Source organism: Giraffa tippelskirchi, chromosome 7, assembly GCF_054371585.1.
Source record: "Giraffa tippelskirchi isolate mGirTip1 chromosome 7, T2T-mGirTip1v1.2.pri, whole genome shotgun sequence".
NCBI classification, from domain to species: domain Eukaryota; kingdom Metazoa; phylum Chordata; class Mammalia; order Artiodactyla; family Giraffidae; genus Giraffa; species Giraffa tippelskirchi.
The window spans coordinates 144,826,231-144,838,326 of NC_137281.1; the positions used below are offsets into that span (position 1 = coordinate 144,826,231).

Sequence of the window (12,096 nt, forward strand, 5' to 3'; positions counted from 1 at the left end):
TTTGCTTAAACTCATGTCCACTCAAGAATTGGTGATGCCATCCAACCATCTCATCCTCTGTAATCCCCTTTCCCTCCTGTCTTCAGTCATTCCCAGCATCTGGGTCTTTTCCAATGAGTTGGCTCTTCAATCAGGTGGCCAAAGTATTGGAGCTTCAGCTTCAGCATCAGTCCTTCCAATAAATATTCAGGATTGATTTCCTTTAGCACCACAGTTCAAAATCATCAATTCTTTGGCACTCAGCCTTCTTTATGGTCCAACTCTCATATCCATACTGCTGGAAAACCAGTTTCCAGACTACGGGAAAAACCACAGCTTTGACTATATGGACCTTTTGTTGGCAAAGTGGTAGCTCTGCTTTTTAATACACTGTCTAGGTCTGTCACAGCTTTTCTTTCAAGGAACAAGCATCTTTTAATTTTTTTAATATTCCATTACCCTAGAAGTCCCAAATCCTTAACATGGCCTACAAATCTTTGCCCTATTTCTTTCCAGGTTCATCTAAACTTCCAATACTATAGCTTTCCTTTAGATCCTTGATATCATTCTTTCCTCCCACCACCAATGCCTATGTACATATACTTTCCATCATTCTGAAATGCTCTGCCTATTTTCGCACCTAATTCATTCCTATTAAACCTTTAGATATCAGGTCAAACTTTACTTTCTCAAAGAAGCCTTCCCTGATCCTATAGTCTGGGTCATGTTGTTTTGTTACGTGCTATTAGAGAACCAGATTGCCTTTTTAAAAAGCACTTATCTCAAACAAATGTGACCTAGTTAAACTAAAAAACTTCTGCACAGAAAAGAAAACCACAGATAACAACAAAAAAGACAACCTACAGAATGGGAGAAAATATTTGCAAACAATATGACTGACAAGGGGCTAATCTCCAAAATATATACAAATAGCTTGTACAGCTCAATATCAAAAATCAAACAACCCAATCAAAAAATGAGCAGATGACCTAAATAGATATTTCTCCAAAGAAGACATACAGATGTCCAATAGCCACATGAAAAGATGCTCAACATCACTAGCTATTAGAGAAATGCAAATCGAAACTACACTGAAGTATTACCTCACACCAGTTAGAATCAATTCAGTTCAGTTCAGTTGCTCAGTTGTGTCCGACTCTTTGCAACCCCATGGACTGAAGCATACCAGGCTTCCCTCTCCATCACCAACTCCTGGAGCTTACTAAAACTCATGTCCATCGAGTTGGTGATGCCATCCAACCATCTCATCCTCGATCATCCCCTCCTCCTCCTGCCTTCAATCTTTCCCAGCATCAGGGTCTTTTACAATGAGCCAGTTCTTCACATCAGGTGGCCCAAGTATTGGAGCTTCAGCTTCAGCATCAATCCGCCCAATGAACATTCAGGAATGATTTCCTTTAGGACTGACTGGTTGGATCTCCTTGCAGTCCAAGGGACTCTCAAGAGTCTTCTCCAACACCACAGCTCAAAAGGATCGATTCTTTGGCAGTCAGCTTTCTTAATAGTCCAATTCTCACATCCATACATGACTACTGGAAAAACCATAGCTTTGACTAGAAGGACCTTTGTTGGCAAAGTAATGTCTGCTTTTTAATATGCTGTCTAGGTTGGTCATAGTTTTTCTTCCAAGGAGCAGGTGTCTTTTAATTTCATGGCTGCAGTCACCATCTGCAGTGATTTTGGAGCCCCCCAAAATAAAGTCTTACTGTTTCCCCATCTATTTGCCATGAAGTGATGGGACCGGATGCCATGATGTTTGTTTTCTGAGTGTTGAGTTTTAAGTCAACTTTTTCACTCTCCTCTCTCACTTTCATCAAGAGGCTCTTTAGTTCTTCTTCGCTTTCTGCCATAAGGCTGGTGTTATCTGCCTATGTGAGGTTATTGATATTTCTCCCGGCAATCTTGATTCCAGTTTGTGTTTCATCCAGCCCTGCATTTCGCATGATGTATTCTGCATATAAGTTAAATAAGCAGGGTGACAATATACATCCTTGATGTACTCCTTTCCTGATTTGGAACCGGTCTGTTGTTCCACATCCAGTTCTAACTGTTGCTTCCTGACCTGCATACAGATTTCTCAGGAGGCAGTAAGGTGGTCTGATATTCCCACCTCTTGAAGAATTTTCCATAGTTTGTTGCGATTCACACAAAGGCTTTGGCGTAATCAATAAAGCACAAGCAGACGTTTTTCTGGAACTCTCCTGCTTTTTCGATGATCCAATGGATGTCAGCAATTTGATCTCTGGTTCCTCTGCCTTTTCTAAATCTGGTTAATAGCCATGTCAAAAAGTCTACAAATAATAAATGCTGGAAAGGGCACCAAGAAAAAGGAACCACCCTACACTGTTGGTGGGAATGTAAACTGTTGCAGCCACTATGGAGAATAGTATGCAGGTTTCTTAAAAAACTAGAAACAGAGCTACCACATGATCCTGCAACTCGACTCCTAGGCATATATAAGCAGAAAACTATAATTTAAAAAGATACACGCACCCTAATGTTCATAGCAGCACTATTTACAATAGCCAAGACATGGAAATAACCCAATTGTCCATCGATAGATGAATGGATAAAGAAGATGTGAAATATACAGACAATGGAATATTACTCAGCCATAACTTAGCGTTACCAAAGGGGAAAGGGGAGGGGGGGAAAGTTAGGAGTTTGGGATCAAAATATACACACTACTATATATAAAATAGATAACAAAAAGAACCTACTGTATAGCACAAGGAACTATATTCAGCATCTTGTAATAACCTATAATAGAACTGAATATAAACAAAGAATGTAGAGCTGAATCACTTAGATGTACACTTGAAACATAACATTGTGTATCAGTTCAGTTCAGTTCAGTCGCTCAGTCGTGTCCGACTCTTTGCGACCCCATGAATTGCAGCACGCCAGGCCTCTCTGTCCATCACCAACTCCCGGAGTCTACCCAAACCCATGTCCATCGAGTCGGTGATGCCATCCAACCATCTCATCCTCTGTCGTCCCCTTCTCCTCCCACCCCCAATCCTACCCAGCATTAGGGTCTTTTCCAATGAGTCAACCCTTCGCATGAGGTGGCCAAAGTATTGGAGTTTCAGCTTCAACATCAGACCTTCCAATGGACACCCAGGATTGATCTCTTTTAGGATGGATTGATTGGATCTCCTTGCAGTCCAAGGGACTCTCAAGAGTCTTCTCCAACACCACAGTGCAAAAGCATCAATTCTTCGGCGCTCAGCTTTCTTCACCGTCCAACTCTCACATCCATACATGACCACTGGAAAAACCATAGCCTTGACTAGACGTACTTCTGTTGGCAAAGTAATGTCTCTACTTTTAAATATGCTATCTAGGTTGGCCATAACCTTCCTTCCAAGGAGTAAGCGTCTTTTAATTTCATGGCTGCAATCACCATCAGCAGTGATTTTGGAGCCCCAAAAAATAAAGTCTGACACTGTTTCCACTGTTTCCCCATCTATTTCCCATGAAGTGATGGGACCAGATGCTGTGAAAGTGCTGCACTCGATATGCCAGCAAATCTGGAAAACTCAGCAGTGGCCACAGGACTGGAAGAGGTCAGTCTTCGTTCCAATCCCAAAGAAAGGCAATGCCAAAGAATGCTCAAACTACCACACAATTGCACTCATCTCACATGCTAGTAAAGTAATGCTCAAAATTCTCCAAGCCAGGCTTCAGCAATACGTGAACCGTGAACTTCCAGATGTTCAAGCTGGTTTTAGAAAAGGCAGAAGAACCAGAGATCAAATTGCAAATATCCGCTGGATCATCAAAAAAGCAAGAGAGTTCCAGAAAAACATCTATTTCTGCTTTATTGACTATGCCAAAGTCTTTGACTGTGTGGATCACAATAAACTGTGGACAATTCTGAAAGAGATGGGAATACCAGACCATCTGACCTGTCTCTTGAGAAACCCGTATGCAGGTCAGGAAGCAACAGTTAGAACTGGACATGGAACAACAGACTGGTTTCAAATAGGAAAAGGAGTACGTCAAGGCTGTATATTGTCACCCTGCTTATTTAACTTCTATGCAGAGTACATCATGAGAAACGCTGGGCTGGAAGAAACACAAGCTGGAATCAAGATTGTCGGGAGAAATATCAGTAACCTCAGATATGCGGATGACACCACCCTTATGGCAGAAAGTGAAGAAGAACTAAAGCGCCTCTTGATGAAGGTGAAAGAGGAGAGTGAAAAAGTTGGCTTAAAGCTCAACGTTCAGAAAACTAAAATCATGGCATTGTGTATCAGCTATATTTAAAAAAAAAAAAAACTTTTTGAAAAGAGAAAAAGTAAATAAAAAGCACTTATCTCAGTCTGTAATCATGTATTATTAATAGAGATATCAAATTAAAGTCTCTCCCCCATAAGGAGATTATAAACTCCACAAAGCGAGAACTATCTCTTATTTGCTTACCACTTAAAATCTGTCTGGCACACAGCAGGAGTTCAAAATAATTTATAAATATGTGAAGATAGATCTACCTTATTCTTTAAGTGTCAAAGAATTCCCCTCAACAGATGTCATAATTTCTTTATCTAGTCTCAGAATGATGTTTAACTGAGTTTCCAGATTTTTACTATTATAAACAAATTATTAGAATGATCACTCATCCCAGTATATATCTATAGATGTTAATTCTCAAATGTAAAATTGCTAGTCAAATGAAAAGTGCATTGAAAATTTTAACTGATATTTTCCAAACTGCCCTCCTATGAGGTTGCAAAGTATCCTCCAAGTGTAAGAGGACCCACTTCAATATATCAGGTTGGCCAAAAAGTTCATTTGGGTTTTTCTGTAAGATGTTAAGGAACCCAATACTTAATAGTTGATTCGTATAATCAAAATGAATCTACTAGTTGGCTGGCTGTGGAGCAGTAGAGAAGAGTGTTAGGTTTTATGTAAGAGAGGTAAGGTTGTTTTTTTTTTTTTTTTGTATCTTAATATCATACTAAGCACTTGACGCTTTTGAACTGTGGTGTTGGAGAAGACTCAGGAGAGTCCCTTGGACTGCAAGGAGATCCAACGAGTCCATCCTAAAGGAGATCAGTCCCGGGTGTTCACTGGAAGGACTGATGTTGAAGCTGAAACTCCAATACTTTGGCCACGTCATGCGAAGAGTTGACTCATTGGAAAAGACCCTGATGCTGGGAAGAATTGGGGGCAGGAGGAGAAGGGGACGAGAGAGGATAAGATGGCTGGATGGCATCACTGCCTCAATGGACATGAGTTTGGGTAAACTCCAGGAGTTGGTGATGGACAGGGAGGCCTGGCGTGCTGCAGTTCATGGGGTTGCAAAGAGTCAGACACGACTGAGTGACTGAACTGAACTGAAGCACTTAAAATTAAATAGTAAGTTTATTATTCCTGTAAAAGAAGTTTCAGCAAATGAGTTGCACAGATCAAGCTAAGTGATTAAAAAAATGTTTCATCACTGATGGACTGTGGAAAATTTGTATATTGTAATAGTCATGTATTAAGTTTCCACAGATTCTCAAAATCACTTTTCCAATCATACTGACTGTTTTTCTTTCTGAGGCTTTAGTCCATGTTTCATGCACAGTACCAAGGCAGTAAAAGAGGAGGAGAAAAATCACAATAAAAATATTCACACGTAAGATTATACAAAAAATAGAGAAAAATGCTAACACTTCAAATTAAACTAAAGTTTCTTCTTCAAGATATTAACATTTTGGTGTAATTCCTTCTATTTTTTCCTCCTCACACATCTCATAGCATATATATCTATTAATTGGTTCTTCTCACTAAACAGTGTAGCATGTACATTTATTTCTTCTATGACCTTAAATACAGTCGATTCTTCTTCAGTCTCAAGTAGCAGTAAGAAAAAGCACCTACAAGGCACCCCCTTCTTCATTATGTTCTTAATCTCTTAAAGCTTCCATTTTCTGATGTGACAAATGAAGGCATTAGTTTAAATGAACACAATTAAAAGTTACAAGATTAAGGATACCACTACAATATTGGAAAGTAATTAGCCTCCAATTAAAATAAATAAATAAATAAATAAATAAATAAATAAAATTAAGGATAAAATCCCCTTTGATTTAACTCCTCTGATTTAAAAATTTTATAGAACATACCAGGCCTGTATTTAAGAAAGCAGATATCCACTTCCTTTGTTCCACCATTAGTAAGCATATTCTGTTGAAAAAAACTTGTTTCTTGATAATTCAGAATTTTTAGGTATTTCAGGATTAGTATTTTCATCAGAAGTGGTCTTATTTGCAGTGATTTCAGAATATATACCAGAAATTCTTATTTAAATATAATGAGAAGGCTTCCGGTGCAAAATGGTAGAGTAGGAGGACGTGTGCTCATCTTCTCCTGTGGGAGCACCAAAATTGCAACTAGCTGTTGAACAACCATCAACAGGAGGACACTGGAACGCACTAAAAAAAGATAACCTACATCCAAAGACAAAGAAGAAGCCACAGCAAGACGGTAGGAGGGGCACAATCACAATAAAATCAAATCCCACACTGGATGGGCCGGTGACCCACAGACGGCAGAACAATAATTCCAAAGAAATTCTCCCACCACTGTGAAGGTTGTAAACCCCACAGTAAGGCTTTACAGCCTGGGGATCTGACAAAGGGACTGGGAATCCCCAGGTAATCTGGCCTTGAGGGCAATTGGATTTGATTATAGGATTTCCTTGATTACAGGACTTGTTTTAACTGTTAATAAAAACAAGACTGGGAGCTAAGTGTGGCTCAGATCATGAACTCCTTGCAAAATTCAGACTTAAATTGAGGAAAGTAGGGAAAACCACTAGACCATTCAGGTATGACCTAAATCAAATCCCTCACCATTATACAGTGGAAGTCACAAATAAATTCAAGGGATTAGATCTGATAGATGGACTGACTGAAGAATTATGGACATTGTACAGGAGGCAGTGATCAAGACCATCCCCAAGAAAAAGAAATGCAAAATGGTTGTCTGAGAAGGCCATACAAAGAGCTGAGAAAAGAAGAGAAGCTAAAGGCAAAGGAGAAAAGGAAAGATATACCCATTTGAATGCAGTTCAAAAGAACAACTGACTGGTTCCAAATTGGGAAAGGAGTACGTCAAGGCTGTATATTGTCACCCTGCTTATTTAACTTATACGCAGAGTACATCACGAGAAATGCTGGGCTGGATGAAGCACAAGCTGGAATCAAGATTGCTGGGAGAAATATCAATAACTTCAGATATGCAGATGACATCATCATTATGGCAGAAAGCAAAGAAGAACTAAAGAACCTCTTGATGCAAGTGAAAGACAAGAGTGAAAAAGCTGGCTTCAAACTCAACATTAAAAATACAAAGATCATGGCATCTGGTCCCATCAATTCATGGCAAACAGATGGGAAACAACTGGAACAGTGAGAGACTTTATCTTTTTGGACTCACAAAATCACTGCAGGTGGTGACTGCAGTCATGAAATTAAAAGACGCTTACTCCTTGGAAGGAAAGTTATGACCAACCTAGACAGCATATTAAAAAGCAGAGACATTACTTTGCTGACAAAGGTCCATCTAGTTAAGGCTATAGTTTTTCCAGTAGTCATGTATGGACGTGAGAGTTGGACTATAAAGAAAGCTGAGCACCAAAGAATTGATGCTTTTGAACTGTGCTGTTGGAGAAGACTCAGGAGAGTCCCTTGGACTGCAAGGAGATCCAACCAGTCAATCCTAAAGAAAATCAGTCCTGAATATTCATTGGAAATACTAATGCTGAAGCTGAAACTCCAATACTTTGGCCACCTGATGCAAAGAACTGACTCACTGGAAAAGACCCAGATGCTGGGAAAGACTGAAGACAGGAGGAGAAGGGGAGGACAGAGGATGAGAGGGTTTGATGGCATCACCAACTCGATGGACATGAGTTTGAGCAAGCTCCGAGAGTTGGTGATGGACAGGGAAGCCTGGCATGCTGCAGTCCATGGGGTTGCAAAGAGTCAGACACAACTGAGCAACTGAACTGAACTGAAAGATGAAAAGATACAAGAAATGTTCACCAAAGACCTACAAGAACTAAAGAACAAACAAACAGAGATGAATAATACACTAGAAGGAATCAACAGCAGAATAACTGAGGCAGAAGAACAGATAAATGACCTGGAAGACAGAATGATAGAAATCACTGCCACAAGTCAGAATATAGAAAAAAGAATGAAAAGAAATGAAGACAGTAAGAGACCTCTGGGACAACATTAAACTCACCAACATCCACATTAAAGGAGTCCCAGAAAGAGAAAAGAGAGAGAAAGGATCTGAGAAAATATTAGAAGAGATAATAGCTGAAAAGTTTCCAAATATGGGAAAAGAAATAGTCAACAAAATCCAGGAAGTACTGAGTGTCCCAGGAAGGATATATCCAAGGAGAAACACACCAATAATAGTAATCAAACACATAGTAGAAATAGAAACACATACAAATCAAACTGACAAAAATTAAAGACAGAGATAAAATATTAAGGGAAAAATGACAAATAACATACAGGGGAACTCCCATCAGGCAATCAGCTGATTTCTCAACAGAAACTCTACAAGCCAGAAGGGAAGGGCAAAGTGATGAAAGGAAAGAACATACCACCAAGAACACTCTACCCAGCAAGACTCTCCTTCAGATTTGATGGAGAAATCAAGTTTTCCAGACAAGCAAAAGTTAAGAGAATTCAGCACCACCAAACCAGCTTTACAACAAATGCTAAAGGAACTTCTCTATGAAGGAAAGAGAAGGAAAAGACCTATAGACAATAAACCCAAAACAATTAAGAAAACAATTAAAAAAAGGTAATAGATCATACATATCGATAACTGCCTTAAATGTAAAAAGATTAAATGCACCATAAGTATTCCCTGGTGGTTCAGAGGTTAAAGTGTCTGCCTGCAATGCGGGAGACCCAGGTTCGACCCTTGGGTTGGGAAGATCCCCTGGAGAAGGAAATGGCAACCCACTCCAGTATTCTTGCCTGGAGAATCCCATGGACAGAGGAGCCTGGTCGGCTACAGTCCACAGGGTTGCAAAGAGTCAAACACGACTGAGCAACTTCACTTTCACTTTCCCTTTAAATGCACCAAACAAAAGACACAGACTGGCTGGGTGGATGAAAACATGTGCATGTATGCACTTCCACTTACCACATCACTCTGCTTGACCCCCTCCAAGCTATAGGCAATTACTTCATATTGTTAAATTAATTATGCTCCCATTATGGGTTGTCACTGTAATTATTTTATTTTTTGTTTGGCTAACAACACAAGACTCTACACATAGACATCACCAGATGGGCAACACCGAAATCAGGCTGATTATATACTTTGCAGCCAAAGGTGGAGAAGCTCTATACAGTCAGCAAAAACAAGACCGGGAGCTCAGATCATGAACTCCTTATTGCTAAATTCAGACTTAAATTGAAGAAAGTAGGGAAAACCACTAGACTATTCAAGTATGACCTAAACCAAATCCCTTACGATTATGCAATGGAAGTGAGAAATAGATTCAGGGGACTAGATCTGATAGACAGAGTGCCTGATGAACTATGGACGGAGGTTCATGACATCGTACAGGAGATAGGGATCAAGACCATCCCCAAGAAAAAGAAAGGAAAAAAGCAAAATGGCTGTCTGAGGAGGCATTACAAATAGCTGTGAAAAGAAGAGAAGTGAAAGGCAAAGGAGAGAAGGAAAGATATATCCATTTGAATGCAGAGTTCCAAAGAATAGCAAGGAGAGATAAGAAAGCCTTCCTCAGTGATCAGTTCGAAGAAACAGAGGAAAACAATAGAATGGGAAAGACTAGAGATCTCTTCAAGAAAATTACAGAGATACCAAGGGAACATTACATGCAAAGATGGGCACAATAAAGGACAGAAATGGTATGCACCTAGCAGAAGCAGAAGATATTAAGAAGAGGTAGCAAGAATACACAGAACTGTACAAAAAAGATCTTCACGACCCAGATAATCATGATGTTGTGATCACTCACCTAGAGCCAGACATCCTGGAATGTGAAGTCAAGTGGGCCTTAGGAAGCATCACTACGAACAAAGCTAGTGGAGGTGATAGTACGAACAAAGCTAGTGGAGTTGATAGAATTCCAGCTGAGGTATTTCAAATCATAAAAGATAATGCTGTGAAAGTGTTGCACTCAATATACCAGCACATTTGGAAAACTCAGCAGTGGCCACAGGACTGGAAAAGGTCAGTTTTCATTCCAATCCCAAAGAAAGGTAATGCCAAAGAATGCTCCAACTACCGCACAATTGCACTCATCTCACATGCTAGTAAAGTAACGCTCAAAATTCTCCAAGCTAGGCTTCAGCAATATGTGAACCATGAACTTCCAGATGTTCAAGCTGGTTTTAGAAAAGGCAGGGGAACCAGAGATCAAATTGCCAATATCCCCTGGATCATCGAAAAAGCAAGAGAATTCCAGAAAAACATCTATTTCTGCTTTATTGACTGTTCCAAAGCCTTTGACTGTGTGAATCACAATAAACTGTGGAAAATTCTGAAAGAGATGGGAATACCAGACCACCTGACCTGCCTCTTGAGAAACCTGTATGCAGGTCAGGAAGCAACAGTTTGAACTGGACATGGAACAACAGACTGGTTCCAAATAGGAAAAGGAGTAGGTCAAGGCTGTATATTGTCACCCTGCTTATTTAACTTATATGCAGAGTACATCATGAGAAACTCTGGGCTGGGTGAAGCACAAGCTGAAATCAAGATTGCCGGGAGAAATATCAAAAACCTCAGAGACGCAGATAACATCACCGTTATGGTAGAAGGTGAAGAAGAACTAAAGAGTCTCTTGATGAAAGTGAAAAAGTTGGCTTCAAGCTCAACATTCAGAAAACAAAGATCATGGCATCCGGTCCCATCACTCCATGGCAAATAGATGGAGAACAGTGGAAATAGTGGCTGACTTTACTTTCTTGGGCTCCAAAGTCACTGCAGTTGGTGACTGCAGCTATGAAATTAAAAGATGCTTACTCCTTGGAAGGAAAGTTATGACCCACCTAGACAGCATATTAAAAAGCAGAGACATCACTTTGCCAACAAAGGTCCGTCTAGTCAAGGCTATGGTTTTTTCAGTGGTCATGTATGGATGTCAGAGTTGGACTATGAAGAAAGCTGAGCACCAAAGAATTGATGCTTTTGAACTGTGGTGTTGGAGAAGACTCTTGAGAGTCCCTTGGACTGCAAGGAGAGCCAACCAGTCCATCCTAAAGGAGATAAGTCCTGGGTGTTCATTGGAAGGACTAATGTTGAAGTTACTTTGGCCACCTGTGCGAAGAGCTGACTTATTTGAAAAGACCCTGATGCTGAGAAAGACTGAAGGCAGGAGGAGAAGGGGATGACAGAGGATAAGATGGTTTGATGGCATCACCGACTCAATGGAGATGAGTTTGAGTAAACTCTAGGAGTTAGTGATGGAAAGGGAGGCCTGGTGTGCTGCAGTTCATGGGTCCCAATGAGTCGGACACGACCGACTGAATTGAACTGATTGTGAAAACTGATAAACATCTTTTACTATTGTAATTATGTAACTATCACTCAATACTACTGTATCATGATTGGTCAATAGAAAAATAATAGAATTCTGTATTACCATAACTAGGATCTATTAGAGAAACCTTTTAAAATCACTTTTTAAAACCTAGATGCATATCAGAAGTATCTCGAAAACTACAAATGCTCAGGTATTGCTTTTTTTCTCCAGAGCTCCAGATATGTTTCTAATGAGCAGACATGTTTAAAAACAACCAGACTATATGATGATCTTTTACTTTTATCTAGTTTGTTTCACTTTTTCTATTTCATATTCAGTGCTCACATTTCATTTAGTTTATGTTCTCCAATTTCTTCATCTCTTCTTTTTGATGTTCTTTCTCAAGCTTTTATCAAGTGTAGTAGAAAAAGCTCTACTATACATATATATAAATATGTATAATATAGTTTAAAAAACTTATGAATTTTTGCCTAACTAAAAAATTATGACATTTTTGATTCCACTTGTTTGACTTAGTATAAATAGAATGCTAGATTTCTAATTAAAAAATA

General features: G+C 39.5%; 1 protein-coding gene across 50 annotated transcripts in view; it reads right to left on the reverse strand.

The window, feature by feature from the left end:
* The window catches only part of NUMB (NUMB endocytic adaptor protein), a 167,186-nt gene that overhangs the window by 53,476 nt on the left and 101,614 nt on the right, over positions 1-12,096 (reverse strand). The gene's annotated exons all lie outside the window — the stretch shown is intronic.